The following is a 21,344-nucleotide window of genomic DNA, read 5'->3' as shown; positions in this document are numbered from 1 at the left end:
GTGAATATAGGCCTAAACCTATGTTTTAACTGCAAAATTAGGGGGTCGTTTATACACCCAGTTGTCTTATACTCCGGAAAATACGGTGTGTGTGTGTGTGTGTGTGTGTGTGTGTGTGTGTGTGTGTGTATATATATATATATATATATATATATGTCACAGACTCCTTTTGTAAAATGCTCTTTTATCTAGAAATATAATACAGGTAATAATTAACATCAACCTTAAAAAATGTTCAGTAATCTTGGTGAGTTTAATTAATTAATGATATACACATCATTAAAAAATAAAAGTATGTTGAACTTTTGGATGGCATAAAAACTGAAAAAATTATACTTATAAGAAATGTATAATTATGGGGCCAGAGCAATGGCATAAACTATAAACATTTGCCTTGCGCATGCTTGCCTAGGACAGACCACGGTTTGATCTCCCTGCATCCCATATGGTCCCCCAAGCCAGGAGCGATTTCTGAGTGCCTAGCCAGGAGTAACCCCTGAGCATCACTGGGTGTGGCACAAAAACCCAAAACAATGTATAATATTAATTTTATATTTTAATGAGAGTTTAAATCAATGACAATATTTTACCTTACTTGAAATAGATCAATATAAATATAAACATAAACAGGAAAGTTTACATAACCCAGAAGAGAGTATTGTATAAGTCACATTTTTCTAGTATGTGATCCTAAAAAGCAGTAGCAATTAAAATGTTCTCCATACTCTTATCCACTGGGGGAAAAAAACTTATAATAAAGACTTTATGATAGTATAGAGTTGCAATATAGTGCTCTTGGTTCCTTCAACTTAAAGATGTCTTATATGCTTATATCTGATACGCATACTCGGATTATTAACCTTTCCTTGAACCTCATTCAAAGGTCAGATACAGAATCAGCAATATAATTTTAATCTTGTGCATAATTAGCTTAACAGGTCATCCTTGTGAAATGGTAAGAGAAGATAAAAGGATGTTTTCTTTTCAGTTGACTGAGCTTCCCCATGATCTTGCATGCACACATGTGCACAGACATGCACATATTACAAGATGTGAGATTTTTTATTATATTATATTTACTTCTCTCACTATACTAAGATGAAAACACACACTGAAAATAAGTGTGGTATTTCAATCTGAGATATTCTTTCAATTGCAGCCGCCCATTTACTTGAGCAGTGCTATATTTAGAACCATAAATTTAAGGAAACTGAAAGTGAAGTCCTAAAGATTCTTTCTTTTGAAAATAATATTTTATTCTAAAAGGATAAATAACCTTAGGAGACTAGACAGAGAAATTTAAAGACAGATTTAAGTTATTAAAATCACTATTTATATTAAAATAATTTTTTTATCAATACCATAGAAATTAAATATCACTGTAACAATTATGAACTCACTGTACACATCAGAACAGCATTTAAGGTATTAAATTTATATATGTGGACCAATTCTTTGAAGGAAACAACTCTAAAATATGAGAAAACAACTACATTTAAAAATCTGAATAAATCTATATATTATTTGAGTCCGTAATTAAAAAAAGAAAAACACAGGAAATTTCCTGTCTCAATTACTTTATTGATTTATTCTTAACATATTTAAACAATGATTTTATTTGTCTACAAAAAATACTAAGTAAAACTATACAAATACTTTATACAACTAGTAAAACAATACACAGACTAGATTAAAAAAAACTATAGTATTTTTCTAAATTTTGACAAAATACCAAATATTATAGCATGTAAGTGTTAAAAATATTAATTTATTACAGTAAAAGTTGTCTTACATTTTCAGGGAGAGTATAATTATTCTTGCTATTAAGTGTAATCATGAAGAACTTAGATTGGATTCAATTTATTTATAGAAACTAATATTAAAACAGTAGTAGCCATTAAATTCACAATGAATCTGTTAGAAATTTAAAATTTACTTGTATAAATCTAATTAAACCGAAGAGTATTTTGTCCAATTTCTTCAGATTACTTACTTCATTACTAAACTTACATGATGAAGTCTAATCATAAAAGATGATAAAAAATTTAAATTTTGCAGACATGAAGAAATGTGTAAATTTAGAGAATTACTTTTTGTCATTTAACCATTAAAATTAGATAACCACTTGAAATTAAGAATAACTGATGCCACTTAGGTTAATCACAATTATGTGACTGTAATGGGGCATATATTTGTGAATATAATGATGAAATCACTGGTTTCAAAATAATAAATTCTGTGAATTTTTATATATCTTATATAGTAAGTCCCACTTAAATTTAACTATTAAATCAATTATTATGTTCACTTAAAGTAGTTATCAAGTAAACATAATCAAGTTTTGACATAAAGCCCTTTCATATCATGAGCAGCAAATTATTTTAAGCAATAAACCTATACTAATTTCCCCACTTCTACATAATTTTTCTCAAATGATATCTTTACTGACACTCTAAATTATTATCACCATTTCTGTTTATTTCTGGACCACACATGGCAGTGCTCAGGCTAAATCCTAACATTGTATTCTTGGGTCACTTCAGGTGGACTCTAAGGACCATACTGTCAAGCATCAAATGTAGGTGTTCTACCTGCAAAGTATGTGCTCACTATTACTCTTGTTGCCTCTCTCCCTCTCTCTCCCTCTCTCTCTCGTTCTGTCTCTCTCTCTCCTTCTCCCTCTCTATCTCGTTCTGTCTCTCTCTCTCCTTCTCCCTCTCTATCTCTTGCTCTCACTCTCTCTCACATTAAATTTTGGGTCACACTCAACTCTGATCAGGTTTTTTTTTTATGGTATTTTGGTATTGGTGCTCAGAGGACTGAATGCATGATTCAAGTCAGCCACTGTAAGACAAGCCTCTTAACTGCTGAACTGTATTTTCCCTCATTTTATTTATTTATGTATTTATTTATTACTGCTTAAAATAAAGAAATAAATTTTTGAACTTAATTTGTGCCACTTGGGAGGTGGTACAGGGAATTTAACTAGCTTTTCTTACATATATCTGTCCCTAGTTTATTCCTTAGCACTTAAAATGGTCCCCCAAGAACCACCAGAAGTGGTCTCTGAGCAGAGCCAACACTTACTTAGTCCAGCGTACTTCCAGGTGGGAGCAAAGAAACAAACATTCATTAGTTTTCTTTTACCAAAGTTATATATGCATACTGTTTTTGTTCAACTATCACTAAATGTTTATAATAGTCTCTGAACTACCACATCCCCAAACACATATTCACATAATAGTATGTTTCATTCTTTTCTTTTTTTTTTAGGCCACACCCATTTTATGCTCAGGGTTTACTCCTGGCTAAGCACTCAGAAATTGCCCCTGGCTTGGGGGGACCATATGGGACGCCGGGGATAGAACCAGGGTCCTTCCTTGGCTAGCACTTGCAAGGCGGACACCTTACCTCTAGCGCCACCTCACCGGCCCCTCATTCTTTTCTTGACTTTTTTTTTCTTTGAATTTTGGAGCCACAAAATCAGTAGTACCCATAGAAAGTTCCTGTTTCTGTATCTGGGTTTCCTCCTGAAACTATAAGATGAAAAAGACATTATTGTAATAATACACAGAGAAAATAGAGATGAGGGCTGGAAGAACAGGTCCACTATATGAAGTTTACCACAATGAATGGTGAGTCCAGTTAGAGAAATAAATACACTGACAAATAACATGACAATGGTAATGAGTGAGAGAAATGTTTCCTCATTTTAAAAGTAAACTTTATGGCAAATTAGAGTCTCTAGTAGAAAAATTCTGAAGTTACTTCCTTCTACTTAACCATAAAACTTAAAAAAAAAAACACCACTAATCTAATAATTTTAGATTGTGTTTGTCTGGGGAACAAACTTAGCAATGTTTAAATGCTTTCATTTTCTCCCACTGCTGTGGTGAAATTAAGAAGGATAACCAGAAATGACATCATCAGAGTATCGAGAACCCTTAAAAACTCTTATGAATTTAATTGATACTGCATTGTTTTCCTTCAACAAGTATTCCCTAAGCTCCATACTCATGTTTAGCAAAAAGTAGGCATTTAGAGATGTCACATACATGCATATGCAGTCAAGACACTTAATGTAGAAACTGCTAATTGTAGAATTCTGCTTAAGGTAGAAATCTGCTTATTGATATTCTCTTCTCAGAATTTGTCTTTATAGGAAACTCTTGTTACTATCTCCAAAAGAGTAAATGCATAACATCATACTAAAAGCATGCTGTCCAGGATTTAAGTAATGCAGCTGTCTTTTTTTAATCTCTTTCAGTTTGTAAACCATATTGTTTTCTCAATTATGACATTTAAAACTTTTAAATAATAGTAAATTAATAATATCTTTATATTGTGCTCACTTTGATGCACTACACTGTTGTTGATGAGATACAATAATGTGTTCCTGTATGTGAAATTTCTAATATAAAAATCTTATTGTCATGCTTGTTTTGCCAACACATATACTAAAATTGGAACAATACAGAGAAAATTAGAATGGCTCCTCCCTAAGAATGACACAAATTTGCGAACTGTTCTATATTAAAAAATATAAACTCATTTCATTGTCTTAACTGACAGTAAAAATTTGAGATAATTTTTTCAAAAAATATTTGGAAATTGTTTGGGGATTTTGAAATAAAATGATAGAACCTGAGTTTTTAAATTCACTTTAAAATAATAAATACAGGGTTTACTTTGCATTCTTGGTGTCAAGCAGAACGTCTGACCTGCTGAATTGTTTGATTGTGAATAAAATTTTCCTGAATTTTTATTTTCTATATATTTAGCAAATGAAGCACTAGGTTGGAAATAAGCATTGACATAAACATGAAAAAATATTAGCTCTGTAAGCTCCTTCATTTCACTTTAAAAAGTTATACTGCCTATTTGCTTCTACCAATTTTCTTTTTCTTTTTAGTGAGTGAATTTGGGTGATCCCTGGTAAAATCCAGGGACCGCCTGACTTTGTGTACAGGAGACAATATGCAATGACCAAATAGAACTAGAGTTGGTCACAAGCAAGTCATACTCTCACCCTTTGATCAAACATTGACTTCGGAGGTTTTTGAAAACTATAGAGAGATGTATATCCTACAATAACACTACAGAATCTAGATTACAATTTTTATTTTATTCAAAGAAAACAAAAGCTATATAGAGGGATAGATCCTCTGTTTATCACTTACAGTTGTTACTCATTTGAAAGATTCATATATCCTGTCCACAAAAAATTTGGCAATGCAGTTCTGTAAAACATGTAATTATAATCAGGATGTAGCCTACTCAAAGAAAGCTGCTAATTCCTTTTCTGAACCCCTTATAATAGTACATATACAGGAAAAAACATTTACTTTGTGGTCAAGAGAGATGGGCTTTAATATAAAATTACATATGTTTCAGATGCATATTTTTTCTTATATGCAATCTTATATTTAGGGATATTGTGTTTGACTATGACTTTTTAACTGTATGATTTTAGTAATGATAGCCTGATACAGTGTGGTTTGGAGGGGCTTTGATGCCTTTGTGTTAAGTGATCCTAGCATTGACAAATATGGAAACTGATTAACAACTTAGCAAACTATCAATCAACAAGAATGCTAGTTTGACCAATAAACTTTATTTTCTTAAATTGTTTTGAATCTGCTCTAAGTGAATACATGATAATGTATGTGCTCTGTTAAAAAATCTTTTTTTGGTTTTATTTGAAGCACAATGATTCATAATACTGGGGTGTTTTTGTTTCTATTGTGTAATCATTTTTGTTTGGTGCTCCACAACCAACGAAATATAAAACGTAGCTCCTGCTTCTGTGTTTATGGATCTCACCTGAGGTGAGATACAGGTTTTGGAGATCCGTTCCAGGTCAACCAAGAGCAAGGAAGTGCCTTACTTGCTCTATTCTTTCTCAAACCTTTATAAAATTGCTAATAAAAGGGAGTCATTGTGTACAACTTACCAAATCCATGATCTCCAATGAGGGTCCTCTGCCCTCTGCCATCATCACATGGTTTCATCCTTAAGCCTTTTCCTGCATCCTACCACTGTTCCCCTGGGAAGGGATCTTTGTAAACCAGTTCTCATGTTCTGTTGTTTTTGTCTAATTGGATACTTCTTATGGACTTTTATATTACAATAAATTTTTGACTTACTACATTTTAATCTTAAGTAATATACAGAAGTTATTAATAGATATGTATTTGCATTGACTATCATAAATGAACTTATATTGGAACACCACTCAATAAAGAAAAAGCACTTTGCCAGGAACCCACAACTCTTTCATCTTCTGATCAATATCCCTTCTTTCTTCCCTATAGGCAACTACTATTCTGATTTCTAGCACTATCATTCAGAACTGTCTGAGTATGCAATTTAAGTAGAGTCATATAGATTTCTTTACACATAGCTTCTTATTTCTTACATTTAATGAGCAAGATAAATATCTACTATTTCATGTAACTGTAGTAGATTATGTTTTATTGAACTGTAATATCTGATAGTGTGGCATAGTATAATTTATCAATTCATTCTGCCTATGGCAGTTTGAACTATCAATTTCGTCTCCAAATTTTTCTTCCACTTAGTGATTTAAGAATGCTTCTATGTAATGCCATACTTTATATTTATATCTATGCTCTGTTGAATAAGATTTCTCTAAAGTTGTACAAGTATTGCTTTCACCATTCTCACACATGACTAGGTGAATATGAAAGTGCAAGTTAAGAGACACTCTCTTTATATTTGGTATTAAAAAGCAATGTTCACAGCACGTGAGAATTTTAGCTATTTCTTACCCTACTTAGTACCTTGTGTTTTTGTTGTTTGTTTTAGTTATTTTAGGCATTTTAGTTGTCATCCACATTAGTCTAGTCTGTCCTAGCAAGTATGTTTCAGACTTTATTTCAGGAAAATTCAAGGATCTCAGACTTACAAAATAATGTAAGTTATTTTTAGTCATATTAACTATAAATTATAGAAAATACTGAAACATACTTGGGCACAAAATATAATCACTAGTTTCCTTATCATTTACACTTTACTTTAAAAAATGTAAGAACAAGGTTAGAGTTATTATTAAATCTATACTTTGAATGTTTTAGCAAGTTGTGCAGAAATACAATGATATCTTCCAATTCATATCCTATCATGAATATAATGGTTTTATTATTTAAATTTGCATTAAAATGAAGATAAAATACTTTTCTATTTAATGTAACCAATTGAGTCAAATCTATTAGGCTATATTTTATAAAGATTCTCATAAAATCTAATAAAGCAACTAGAAATAATACTTTGTGCTTGTCATGGTCTTTTTCACCAGTCAGGAAGTTTACCCAGTGTTGTGGATGAGACTCAAGTGGTAGAACACATGCTTATCATATGTGAAGACCTGAATTCTATTTCCAGCCTTGCATGCCTTTCCTTTCTCAACACTTCCTGATAGAAATATGGTTTGCAGGGATTGGACCGATAGCACAGTGGTAGGCATTTGCCTTGCACATGGCTAACCCAGGATGGATCTAGGCTCAATCCCAGTATACCATAAGGTCCCCAAGCCAGGAGCAATTTTGAGCACATAGCCAGGAGTAACCCAGAAGTGTCACCAAGCTTGGCTTAACTACCCAAAATATATATATAAGAAAAAAGAAATATGGTTTGTGCACATAAACATTTATACACCAGCATATCTGAGTATCACAGATTCAAGCTGTTTGGTCCATATATATAAGGTTCTACATATATATGTTCCACATAATATATATATTCCAAATATATATTAATTTTATTGGTTTATTTGAACAAACTTCAAATTTACATATCTGGCATAAAACTATTTAAATCTTCAGGTTGTCTTGTTCAGATAAAAGACTTCTATCTACAAGTATGGATGTTAGTATTACTTCTAGAACATTCTCACACTCATATGCATTTATTTGAAAGTGTCAGTATTTTTATAACATGGAACAAATCTTCATATGAAAGTTATAGTTCACTGCCCACCTTATTCAAATCCAAAATTTAGTTGAGAAAACATTTTTCTCTTTTAATTATTGCCCTTGTTAGTTTTAATTCACTACTGAGTTAATTAACAAATTAACAATTTACTCAGTAATTATAAGCTGGTCAGGTAGATGTTATATCCAATGATCTCTAAATGATAATTCAGAACCCATGCAACAAAACTAAGAGCTCATATGGGCAGGAGGCAAGTATGAGATGGACACTTGAAGGATATTTTAGCTTAGTTGGGAGTAGTACAGAATATAGGGTATTTGTCTTGCATGTGGCCAACCAGATTCAATATCTGGCTTTTTATATGATACCTTGATCCTGCCAGGAATAATTCCTGATTTTAGAGCCTTGAGTAACCACCAAACGGACCCACAAACTATGGAAAAGAGAGAATATTTTAGAATTGTTAAACTAGTTTTTTTTTTAATTTTTTAACTAGAACTAGAAACTCTATTCTAGTTTAAAATAGGACAATTTCATCTACAGAGACATTTAATTTATGTCTAGTGTGTCATTCAAGTAGTCATTTTTAAAACCATCTTTTTGCAGCATGTTACACATTCAAAATGATTATTTTATGCTGCACTGCTTATATAATGTATCTCATTAAGATTGTGCATCAAAGTCCAGCATTTCCACACTTTTTTAAACATGCTGCAAACTTTATATACAGGCCTTATTTTGCTTCCAGTGAAAAGCAACCTTTCCATTTCAGTTTTTACTATTATTATGGTTTTCTCTTCATTCTTGCTTTTCAATTCTGAAATTCCTTAAAGCTTGACATAAATCCTTAGCTCAGTAATAGCATTTTTAGAGTTTCTAATAGCACATTTATAATTATTTAGATTTGAAATGCCACTTGAATAAACTATTGCACATACTTTCTCCCTGATTACATTATGATGTAAAATATTGAAAGCACAACAACAACACAATTGTGAAAGAAAACCGGAGGGATCTGCGGCTAAATGCTTAGAATATATTTAACTCTGAAGGTCATATTAATAACACAAATTAAAGAAAACTCTCGTGCTTAATGAGAATAATTAACCAGTCAATTTGTGAGGCTCATACATATGACCTTCTGTGAATGAAGTTATCACCTAACTAACACTTTTATTGGCTTTGTTTTTTTTATAATGCACACTTTAAAGTGACAATAAGTCACACATCATGGCTTAATGATGCTATTAAAATTCAAACCACTGCTCATGAAAGAGTATAAGTTTCTTTGTCCTTTTAAACCACCTTTTTTGTAGGTGTAATCATTAGAGATAGAAAGCATAAATATGTCCCCAAGTTTTTCTTAGCAAGTAAATGTTGTCGAGTTTTCACTTGCAACATTTTTTTTTTTTTATGCTCTACTGATAGGTTCAATTTTCACTAACTTCTCTGATTGTATCTTCGGTTGTTCATTAAGTTCTGATTCCTTCTGTGCTTCATCTTCTGCAGCCTCTTCAGTAAGCATGGAGGGGTTATATATTTAGTTAAAAGAAAGGAATTATGATCTAATTTCAACTCACTACAAATAAAAATATTTCAAGTACATCTTAAAAGATAGTGAGAATACTTGTGATTACAAGATTCACTGAGAATCATTGAAGTGTAGTTTTGACGTACAACAAATTGGTATTTCCAATTTTTTGATGAAGTAGAGAATGAAAAGCATTTTTATTTATCCTTTTTTCCCATTATTTATGACTTTTCTTTTTTTAAAGTTGTTCAGTGCTCTAAGTATCATGGAGATTAACCCTTTACCAGAGAGTGGTGTGAACATATTTTCTATTTTCACCTAGACTGTAGTATGTATTTTATTCTGGGCATCGTGTGTGTGTGTGGGTGTGTGTGTGTGTATGTGTGTGTGTGTGTGTGTGTGTGTGTTGCAGAAGATTCTTGGTTTGATATAGTCTCATTTCTTAACATTTGCATTTGCATTATTGTAGCATTGATTATTACTGGAGTCAATAATTCTTCCATAGAATTATTAGAGCATTGACTATACCTCTAACTTTGATGTCTTCAAGTGGTTTATTTTTTCCTCAAGATAGTAGGGCTTTTGCCTTGCAAGTGGCTGACCTAGGACAGACCGCGGTTCAATAACCAGCATCCCATATGGTCGCCCAAGCCAAGAGTGCTTTCTGAGAGAATTGCTAAGAGTAATCCCTGAAGTCACACTGTGTGCCCCCCCCAAAATAAAATAAATAAAAAGTATAATGTATGTGTTTATGTCTTTTATCAAGATTTTAATCACTCTTTTAGTGGACTTAATTTTATTTATATTTAATTTAATTTATGTATTTAATATATTTTATTTACAATATTTTAATTAAAATATTACTTCTTATGTGTAAAGATTTTAATCATTTTTGAACCACACCAGTGGTTCAAGAGTGACTCCTGGTTCTGTGCTCAGAAATCAATGGGGACTGAGTGGTGGTGCCTCAGTAGGGCCTTTGCCTTGCACGTGGTTGACCTAGTATGGACCCACATTCGATCCCCTCATGTCCCATAAGGTCCTGAACTCATAGCCAGGAGTAACCCCTGAGAGTCACCTGGTGTGGCCCAAAAACCAAACCAAAACAAAACAAAACAAATTCTTTTGTCAGTGCTTGGGAGACCATATAAAATGCCGCTGATTGTACCTAGATTGGCACATGCAAAGCAATCACCCTATCCACAGTACAATGTCTGGTCCCATTAATCAAATTTTCATTAACTTTTGTGCTTAGTGTTAAAAAAGGTTTTAAATTTGGGGCCAGAGAGATAGCACAGCGGTGGGATTTTTGCCTGTTAAAAAAGGTTTTAAATTTGGGGCCAGAGAAATAGCACAGCGGTAGGATTTTTGCCTTCCATGCTTCCACCCAGGAGAGAACTGGTTCTATTCCTGGAATCCCATATGGTTCCCCCAATCTGCCAGGGGCAATATGTAAGTGCAGAGCCAGGAGTGAGTGTGGCGCAAAAACCAATCAATCATTCAATATATAAATAAATTTAAAATCCTTTCTTCCTTCCTCTCTTCCTCTCTTCCTCTCTCTCTCTCCCTCCCTCCCTCCCTCCTTCCTTCCTTCCCTCCCTCCCTCCCTCCCTCCCTCCTTCCTTCCCTCCCTCCCTCCCTCCCTCCTTCCTTCCTTCCCTCCCTCCCTCCCTCCCTCCTTCCTTTCTTCCCTCCCTCCCTCCCTCCCTCCTTCCTTTCTTCCCTCCCTCCCTCCCTCCTTCCTTCCTTTCCTCCCTCCCTCCCTCCCTCCCTCCCTCCTTCCTTCCTTTCCTCCCTCCCTCCCTCCCTCCCTCCCTCCCTCCTTCCTTCCTTCCTTCCTTCCTTCCTTCCTTCCTTCCTTCCTTCCTTCCTTCCTTCCTTCCTTCCTTCCTTCCTTCCTTCCTTCCTTCCTTCCTTCCTTCCTTCCTTCCTTCCTTCCTTCCTTCCTTCCTTCCTTCCTTTCTTTCTTTCTTTCGTCATACCCTGCTGTGCTCAGGGGTTACTCCTGGCTGTCTGCTCAGAAATAGCTCCTGGCAGGCACTAGGGACCATATGGGACACCAGGATTTGAACCAACCACCTTTGGTCCTGGATTGGCTGCTTGCAAGGTAAACACAGCTGTGCTATCTCTCCTGGCTGGCCCCAAAGGCTTTTTCTTAAGGCCCAAACAATAGCATAGCAAGCAGCCCACTAGGTTTGATCCTTAGTACCCTTATGGACCTCTGAGCCTGCCAGGAGTGATATATGATATATGAGCATAGAGTCAGGTATAACACCTGAGTGCAGCTGGGTGTGGCCAAAATTCAATAAATACAAAAGAAAAGATTATTTTCTTGGTTTGTGTCATATTTTTTCTCATTGTTGAAGATTAACTGTTTTCTATCAAGACTCTAGTTTCAGTTTCATTGTTCTGAGAGTATTCACAGCATGATGCTATTGTGATGCTTATAGCTTTACAAGATAGTTTGAAGAGTAGGAGAGAAAGACCTCCTTTTTACTCAGAGTTGCTTTGGTAATTCATGCTTTATTAACCCTTCATAAATTTTAAAAGCATTTAATCCATATCTTTAAAATCATTATAAGAATTTTTATATCATTTAAATTTGATTAAAACTTTGTATAAGACTTTTATTTTGACATTAATCTTTCTAATCTGTGAACAGGTTATGTGTTTCCATTTCCTCAAAAATTCCTGTATTTTCTATAATAGTAATTTTTACTTTTCTTTGATAAGAATTTCACAATGTAGTTGATTTTCAGAACAAAATTATGAATGAAATTGTCTAATTTTTTCTGTCTTATATTTTGTCATTTAATTATATTACATTATTATGTTTAGATATTAAATATGATAAAATAATAAAATTATATTTTATTATTCACATATTTTTATTATACACATGATTTATTATTAAAATATACAAACTGATAGTTTCCTGTGCAGTGATATTGTGGAGTATCAATTTACTATACAATTCTATTTTTTCTAGATGTTTTTGTAAAATATTTCGAACTTATTTAGGTATAGTCGTATGTCATTTGCAAAAAAGGTGTTTCTCACCTTTCCCCTGATTTCCTCAATGGCAGACATTTTTCTTTTCTCTCTCTACTCTCACTCACTCTCTCATTCACTCTCTCTCACTCACTTTCTCTTTCTCACTCACTCTTCTCACTCTCTCTTTGCCAGTCTGACTCTGTCTCACTCTATCACTCAGTCTTTCTCTCTCTCTTAGTTTTTAAACACTTTTGTTTGCAATGTTATTACTGAAGGGTTATCCTGAAATCACTTTATCTACTTTGACTAGCCAATTATAGTCTTGATTTGTCATTTTCAACTACTATTGTCATAGGGGCAATGAATATATGTTAATAATAGGAACATAACAACAACAGTTGAAAAAATGTGCACAATTACTTAGTACTTTCAACAGTATTAGCATAAATTTTTAAAAATGACTGGATCTACAACACTATTTTGGAAATATCCATGCTCAGCAATATCTTTAGAAGATATTATTTTCATTGTCTTCAGTTTGTATTGTTTATGTACATAAATTTGTTTTAGCTATAATATTTAAGCTATGTAGTTTATTTTAATCCCAATAAGCATATGAAGAAGCTAAAAACCTTAAAATTTGATTTTGAATGTCTATAGATATATTTATGTGTATACATATATACATATCTCTGCAAACTACAAGAACAATACAAATAGATAATATTTAAATAAGTAAATATTTTTTATAATATATAACCTTTGGCTACTATCCCTCTATGTTTGATAAGTCAACTTCATATATTTGTAACTCTGAAACTTTCTCTTTAGTTTGCTAATATACTTAAGACATAGTTCTTGTCGTTTTGCTGCAATATGACAGCTGGAGTCCTTATACAAAATAAAATATCGCATCTTTATTTATAATTAGAATATTGTCCAAAATATAGTTACATGACAATATCCGTTGCAAGTGAAGTTGGAAAATACATATTCTCTGAATGAATATAATAAGTCCAGATGAGGTAGAGGGATAAAAATTTGTGATGAATAGAACTAAAAGTATTTTTGTACTGATAAAATATACTGTCTTTTGGTTTACATTCATTTGTCCTTTGGTTTACATTCATTTCTCCTAAATTACAACTTTTCCTCTATAAATTCAACTTTAATCCATTTCTACTTGCATGTGTCTATTAAATAACTATACGAACAACTATCATGAGAATGATAATGAGTGAGAAAAATAGAATGTCTGTCTCGAATACAGTTGAGATGGGTGAAGAGGGATATGAGGGCATTTGGTGGTTGGAAGGGTATACTGGTGAAGGGCAGTATAACTGAAATCCACTACAAAAAAATTTATAACCATGGTGCTTAAATAAATTAAATTAATTATTAAAATTAGCTAAAATATAAACTTTTAAACATTTTAAACATTTTTAAGAAAATGCAATAGTAACAAGAAACTAAAATAATATATACAAATGAACTAATCATTTCATTGCATTTTTGACTAAACTTGGCACAGCTCAGAGTTTTACTTTGACTCTGTGCTCAATGCTTACGTCTGGTTGTGTTCTGGTACCATATGGCACAATCAAAAAAATCTGGCTTAGATACTTGCTATTCTAGTGTCCTACCCCTGTATTCTATCTCTGCCCACCCCTATTATTTAAGTTTAATAAACTGCATGCTTGTACATAAATAAGATGGTATTTTATATTTTACATATATAAAGTTCATAAATTTAACAAGAAATATATTTTATATATTTATATATTTTAAGAGGGAGCTTATTCTGAGCTATATTTTCAGAAATAACTCCCAGAAGTATTTGGATTCATCCATTTAAAAAGCAACATTCTTAAACCCTTAACTATCTCACCACCCCCAATAATTTTATTTAAATCATGACATAACTTGATTAAAGTTTAAGATAATATCTGAGGCTAATAGGGCTAGTACAGATATATAAAAGCTACAGTATAGATTAGATAATATCTAATGAAATTCATTCCTTGTAATAGATATTACTGATCTGTCTGGATTGCTTATAACTTAACCACTAAGGGGCCAGACACAGTGCAGTGGTACAAATGGTAGGACGTTTGCCTTACATGTAGCTGACCTAGAACAAACCACTTTTGGATCCCCCGGCATCTCATATGGTCCTCCAAGCCAAGAGAAATTTCTGAGTGCATAGTCAAAAATAAGCCTTGAGTGTCACCAGGTGTGCCCCCCAAAACAAAAATAAATAAATAAAATAAAAACAAATTATATTTTAAGTAAATGAGCATTTGTGGTTAGGAAATGTTTTATAAATATACATATATACATATGATTGAAGCTTATTATTTGATAATGCAGGTAGTATAATAGCTCAGTGTAAGAGATGTTGAGAAAGATGGTTTTCAAAAACTAAGATGCCTTACATTATATTTACTTTCAATTTCATGTTGAAAACTATCATTTTCCCCTAAGGAAAAGTTTTAATGTGTCTGATTTTTAATCTAAGATGTGTATCTTTAGACTCGATATGTTTTATGATTAGTAAAATACCTTGTGTATTGGAATATTTTATGTTTCAGAGTTTGCTGTTCCCCTGGGAACATTTTTCCTTCTCAAGTATCTTACAGCTCTTTTAAAAATATATGCTAGTATTTTCCTCAGAGAGCTTATCAAAAAAAAATATATACTGTTCTTTATGAAAAAATTTGATTGCAACACAAATTTTACTTTTTCACTAAAAAATGTACAACACATAAAATTAAAAATGTTAAAGTAATAAACTATCACTCAGGTTTATAAAAATACTTTTTACAGAGCTTTCATTGTGAACTGAAACAGAAAAGGTTTCTAAATGTCAATTACAAGAATTTTTAAAATATTATTTAAAATTAATAGAAATATAAAATGATACTATCGTTAGGGCTATTTAGTTGTTAATTAAATAGGGGTATTATTATAATGTAACTACTTTGTAATATCTTAGGAGAAATTCAGTGCAAACATGAGGATAGTCTAAAATATACCTGACTTAACTATTATTATTAGAAGTGCTAGTCTAACATGTCTCTCTAGAGAGAATTAAAAATGAGTGCTTTAGAAATACTCAAGAACCTAAAATTAATATTAAATAATTTTAGATCAACCAACACTTCCATGGATGAGGAGTTCATCTTGCAGGCTGTGGACAGGGGACCAATCCCGAGTACCACATAAGTTCCCCCAGCTCAGCTTGGAGTAAACTCTAAGCATCCATGAATGTAGCAAAGAAACAAGCCTGTCTTTTCATTTTGATCACAGTTTCACTATACATTAGATTTTAGTTATGTATAGGCTCATTTTTCTTTCTTTTATTTTCCCTTCATTTTCCCCGCATTGGAGAATCTCCAAAGATCAACATCAAGAAAATTGACCCGGACCGTGAGAAATTGTGAATGCTGCCTGTATGTGTCTGTCTCCTGTCCTGTTGCTTGAACCTCTTGGGAGTGGGCCAAAAAGAGGCTCCAGAAAATTTGCTCACCCAGAGGCACAGTTAAGGGCAGGCAACCAAGGAACTGCTTCATAAAGTGAAAACTGGCTATAAGCAGTATTCTGCAGAAGTCAGGTACCCTGTTTGTGACATCAGGCTAGGAAAATCTAAGAAACTATGCCTGCCCAGTGGGGCCCAACCATGAGAAATTGTGAGTGCTGCCTGTGTGTATCTGTATCTGCTTCTCTATGTGGCCATGCGCTCTTTCTAAGGAAAGAACACCATTGAAACAAGAAGAAAAAGTCACACTTAGAAATGTGCTGGAGGCTGAACTGTGCTAGAACTCAGATGTCAGCAAACCTAAATGCCTATCTTCTGTGCTGTGCTTCATTTTCTGCCTGATTTTATCCTGTGTGTTGCTCATCTGCAGATGGCTCACCTTACCTGGAGCCTTCCCTGGAGCTGAGCTACACGCCCAGAAAGGGGAAACCACTGAACTCTGCTGGAACTCAGATGCCAGCACCCCTATCTGCCTGTCTTCCGTGCTGTGCTCCATTTTCGACCTGATTTCATCCTGTGTGGCTCATCTGAGGACGGCTCGCCTTCCCCTGGAGCCTTCCCTGGAGGTGAGTTTACAAGACCAGAAAGGGTGGAGCCAGAGGAGCATGGCTACTCCGCTTCGCTTCCCAGCCATGCACATCATTTAGCCATTGAATATAACCACAGCACGTAGAAAAACCCACAATAAAATTGTGTCAATGGGGAAACAACACAGACCAGCGCCAGACATAGAGAATGACTATGGCAACTCTGGTGACTTGAACATGACCAAGCAACTAGTCAGTCTCTCAGATAAGTTTAGAATTGCAATATGGAAGATGTTCAAAGAACTCAAAGAAAGTATAGAAGAGAACACTAATAAGAATCAAGAGAATATGAAGATAGAAATAAAAAAACTCCAAACTAAAATTTCAGGTCAAATAACAGGTCTGAAAAACTCAGTAGATGAATTGAAGAAAAACATGGTTGAGCTTTCCCAAGGGTTAACAGCAGCTGAGGATAAAATTAGTACACTGGAAGATGAGATGAATAACAATTCCATACAGTGGAAGAAATTGGAAGAACGCCTTAAAGCAAACGATCAAACAATGGAAAAATTACTCAAAGAATGAGAACAGATAAAAAAGAAGTCTATGATAAGCTCAACAGAAACAAGTTAAGAATCATTGGAGTCCCAAAGACCCAGGAAGAAAATCTCCAGGAAGAATCAATGGTCAAGAACATCATTAAAGAGAAACTACCAGAGCTAATGAATACATGTGATCAAATCCTGCATGCGCAAAAAGTACCAACCAAAAGAGACCCCAGAAAAAAAAACCCAAGACACATCCTAGTCACAATGACGAATCCCACAGATAGAGAATTCTGAAAGCAGCAAGATCGAAAAGAGAAATTACATTCGAGGGAACATTCTTGAGACATACTGCAGACTTGTCACCAGAAACACTCAAGGCCAGAAGGCAGTGGTGGGACATAGTAACAAAGCTCAATGAAATAAATGCTTTGCCTAGAATACTGCACCCAGCAAAACTCACTTTCAGCTTTGAAGGAACAATACATGGTTTTACAAACAAACAAAAGCTCAGAAACTTTACAGACTCAAAACCATTCTTAAAAGAAAAACTTAACGGCCTATTTTAAGACAAGACTGACCAACAGACACACCAAGCTCTGATATAAAGATGGCACCACCTCCCAGGACAATTCTTTCTCTCAACATCAATGGACTAAATGCACCAGTTAAGAGACACAGAGTGGCTAAATGGATCAAAAAACTCAATCCAACCTTCAGCTGCCTACAAGAAACATACCTGAAGAGTCAGAACAAACAAAGACTCAAAATAAAAGGCTGGAGGAATATCATCCAAGCAAACAACACCCATAAAAAAGCTGGAGTGGTCATACTAATATCAGATGATGCAAACTATATACTTAGGAAAGTTATAAGGGACAAAGATGGACATTTGTATTAATCAAGGGATATGTACAGCAGGAAGAATTTACTCTCCTAAACATTTAAGCGGCGAATAAGGGGCCAGCAATATATTTACTAAAATTGTTGACAAATCTGAAAAATAATATCAATAAAAACACAATAATTGTGGGAGACCTCAACACAGCATTGTCAACACTTGACAGGTCAGCCAGACTGAAAACCAACAGGAATATACTAGACCTGAACAGAGAAAGGACTCTCCACCCCCAGAAGCCCGGATACACATTCTTCTCTAATGTACATGGGACATTCTCCAGGATAGACTACATGCTAGCACATAAAACATACCTCTGTAATATCAAGAGGATAGAAATTTTACAGACTACATTCGCTGACCACAAGGCCCTGAACCTATATGTGAACTACAAAGGGACACAGAAGAAAAACTTTAATACCTAGAAGTTAAACAGCCTAAAACTGAATAACCAGTGGGTCCGAGATGAAATCAAAGAGGAAATCAAAACCTTCCTAGAAACAAATGACAATGGAGACACAAACTATCTGAACTATGGGACACAGCAAAAGTGGTACTGAGAGGAAAAGTTATAGCTTTGTAAGCACACATCAGGAAAGAAGGGGCTACCTGAATAGCTTAATGGCACAGCTCATAGAATTAAAAATTACTCAACAAAAGGACCCAAAAATAGGGAGACAGAAGGAAATAACAAAGCTGAGAGAAGAAATCAATGAAGTGGAAACCCAAAAAACAATTCAAAAGATCAACGAAAGCAGAAGTTTGTTCTTTGAAAAAATAAACAATATTGATAGACCACTGGCAATATTAACAAAGAAAGAGAGAGAGAAACTTAATAACTCGTATTAGGAATGAAAAAGGAGAGGTCACAACTGATACGGTAGAGATCTAAATGGTAATCAGAAACTACTTTCAGAAACTCTATGCAACTAAAAATAAAAACCTGAAAGAAATGGATAAATTTTTGGACTCTTATAAACTTCCACAGTTGAATGAAGAGGATGTAGCATATCTAAATACACCCATCACTATTGAGGAAATTAAGACAGTAATCAAATGTCTGCCCACAAACAAAAGTCTAGGCCCAGATGGATTTACTAATGAATTATTTCAAACCTTTCAAGGGGAACTTCTACCAATCCTGGCAAGACTCTTTCATGAAATCGTAAAAACAGGAACACTTCCAAATAGCTTTTATGAAGCCAACATCACCTTGATACCAAAATCAGACAGAGATGCTACCAAAAAAGAAAATTACAGACCAATATTGCTGATGAATACAGATGCAAAGATCCTCAACAAAATCCTGGCAAATAGGATTCAATGCCTCATTAAGAAGAGCATCCACTACAATCAAGTAGGTTTCATCCCAGGAATTCAAGGCTGGTTTAACATCCGTAAATCTATCAACATAATACACAACATCAACAACAAAAAAAAATATAAATCACATGATTATATCAATAGATGCAGAGTATGCATTGGATAAGGTCCAACACCCATTCTTGATCAAAATTCTCAGCAAGATGGGAATGGAAGAAACCTTTCTCAATATAGTTAAGGCAATCTACCACAAGCCAGAGGCAAATATTGTCCTCAATGGAGAAAAACTGAAAACCTTTTCTCTAAATTTTGGCACAACACAAGGCTGTCCTCTCTCATCACTCCTATTCAACATACTACTGGAAGTACTTGCTATAGCGATTAAGCAAGAAAAAGATATCAATGGAATCCAGATAGGAAAGGAAGAAGTCAAGCTCTCGCTGTTTGCAGATGACATGATTCTCTACCTAGAAAACCCTAAAGTCTCTACGAAAAATCTTCTAGAAACAATAGACTCATATAGCAAGGTGGCAAGCTACAAAATTAACACACAAAAATCAATGCCTTTCTATACACCAATAGTAGTACGGAAGAAATGGACATTAAGAAAACAACCCCATTCACAATAGTGCCACACAAACTCAAATATCTTGGAATCAACTTGACTAAAAATGTGAAGGCCCTATACAAAGAAAACTATAAAACTCTGCTCCAAGAAAAAAGAGAGGACACGCAGAAATGAAAGCAGATACCCTGCTCATGGATTGGCAGGATTAACATCACCAAAATGACAATACTCCAGAAGCATTGTACAGATTTAATGGGATCCCTCTAAAGATACCCATGACATTCTTCAAAGAAGTGGATCAGGCACTTTTGAAATTCATATGGAACAATAAATACCCTAAAATAGCTAGAGAAATCATTGGGGAAAATAATATGGTAGGAATTACTTTCCCCAACTTTAAACTGTACTACAAAGCAATAGTTATCAAAGCAGCATAGTATTGGAATAAAGACAGGCCCTCAGATCAGTGGAATAGGCTTGAATACTCAGAGAATGTTCCCCAGACATATAATCACCTAATTTGTGATAAAGGAAATCTTAAGTGAAACAAAGAAAGCCTCTTCAACAAGTGGTGTTGGCACAACTGGCTAGCCACTTGCAAAAAATTGAACTTAGACCCCAAGTTAACATCATGTATGAAAGTTAAATCCAAATGGATGAAAGACCTCAATATCAGACCCGAAACCATAAGATACATAGAACAACACTTAGGTAAAACACTCCAGGATATTGAGACTAAAGGCATCTTCAAAGAGGAAACTGCACTCTCCAAGCAAGTGAAAGCAGAGATCAACAGATGGGAATATATTAAACTGTGAAGCTTCTGCACCTCAAAAGTAATAGCGCCCAGGATACAAGAGCCCCCCACTGAGTGGGAGAAATTATTCACCCAATACCCATCAGACAATGGACTACTCTCCAAAATATACAAGGCACTGACAGAACTTTACAAGAAAAAAACATCTAGTCCCATCAAGAATTGGGGAGAAGAAATGGACAGACACTTTGACAAAGAAGAAATAGAAATGGCTAAATGACACATGAAAAAATGCTCCACATCACTAATCATTAGGGAGATGCAAATCAAAACAACTATGAGAAACCGCCTCACACCCCAGAGATTGGCACACATCGCAAAGAATGAGAACAAGCAGTGTTGGCGGGTATGTGGAGAGAAAGGAACTCTTATCCACTGTTGGTGGGAATGCCGTCTAGTTCAACCTTTATGGAAAGCAATATGGAGATTCCTCCAAAAACTGGAAATTGAGCTTCCATACGACCCAGCTATACCACTCCTAGGAATATACCCTAGCAACACAAAAATACAATACAAAAACCCCTTCCTTACACCTATATTCATTGCAGCACTATTTACCATAGCATACTCTGGAAACAGCCCAGATACCCTTCAACAGATGAATGGCTAAAGAAACTGTGGTACATATACACAATGGAATATTATGCAGC

The 21,344-nt window shown here is 34.3% G+C and overlaps 1 pseudogene; it reads left to right on the top strand.

Annotated features, from left to right (window-relative positions):
• The first annotated feature begins 4,437 nt into the window (after positions 1–4,437).
• On the top strand, positions 4,438–4,538 carry LOC126017158 (uncharacterized; annotated as a pseudogene).
• The last annotated feature ends 16,806 nt before the right edge of the window (positions 4,539–21,344 follow it).

The sequence above is a fragment of the Suncus etruscus genome, chromosome 8 (assembly GCF_024139225.1).
Source record: "Suncus etruscus isolate mSunEtr1 chromosome 8, mSunEtr1.pri.cur, whole genome shotgun sequence".
NCBI lineage: Eukaryota > Metazoa > Chordata > Mammalia > Eulipotyphla > Soricidae > Suncus > Suncus etruscus.
The sequence above is the reverse complement of the archived record's forward strand: the minus strand, read 5'-3'. Positions and strand labels throughout refer to the sequence as shown.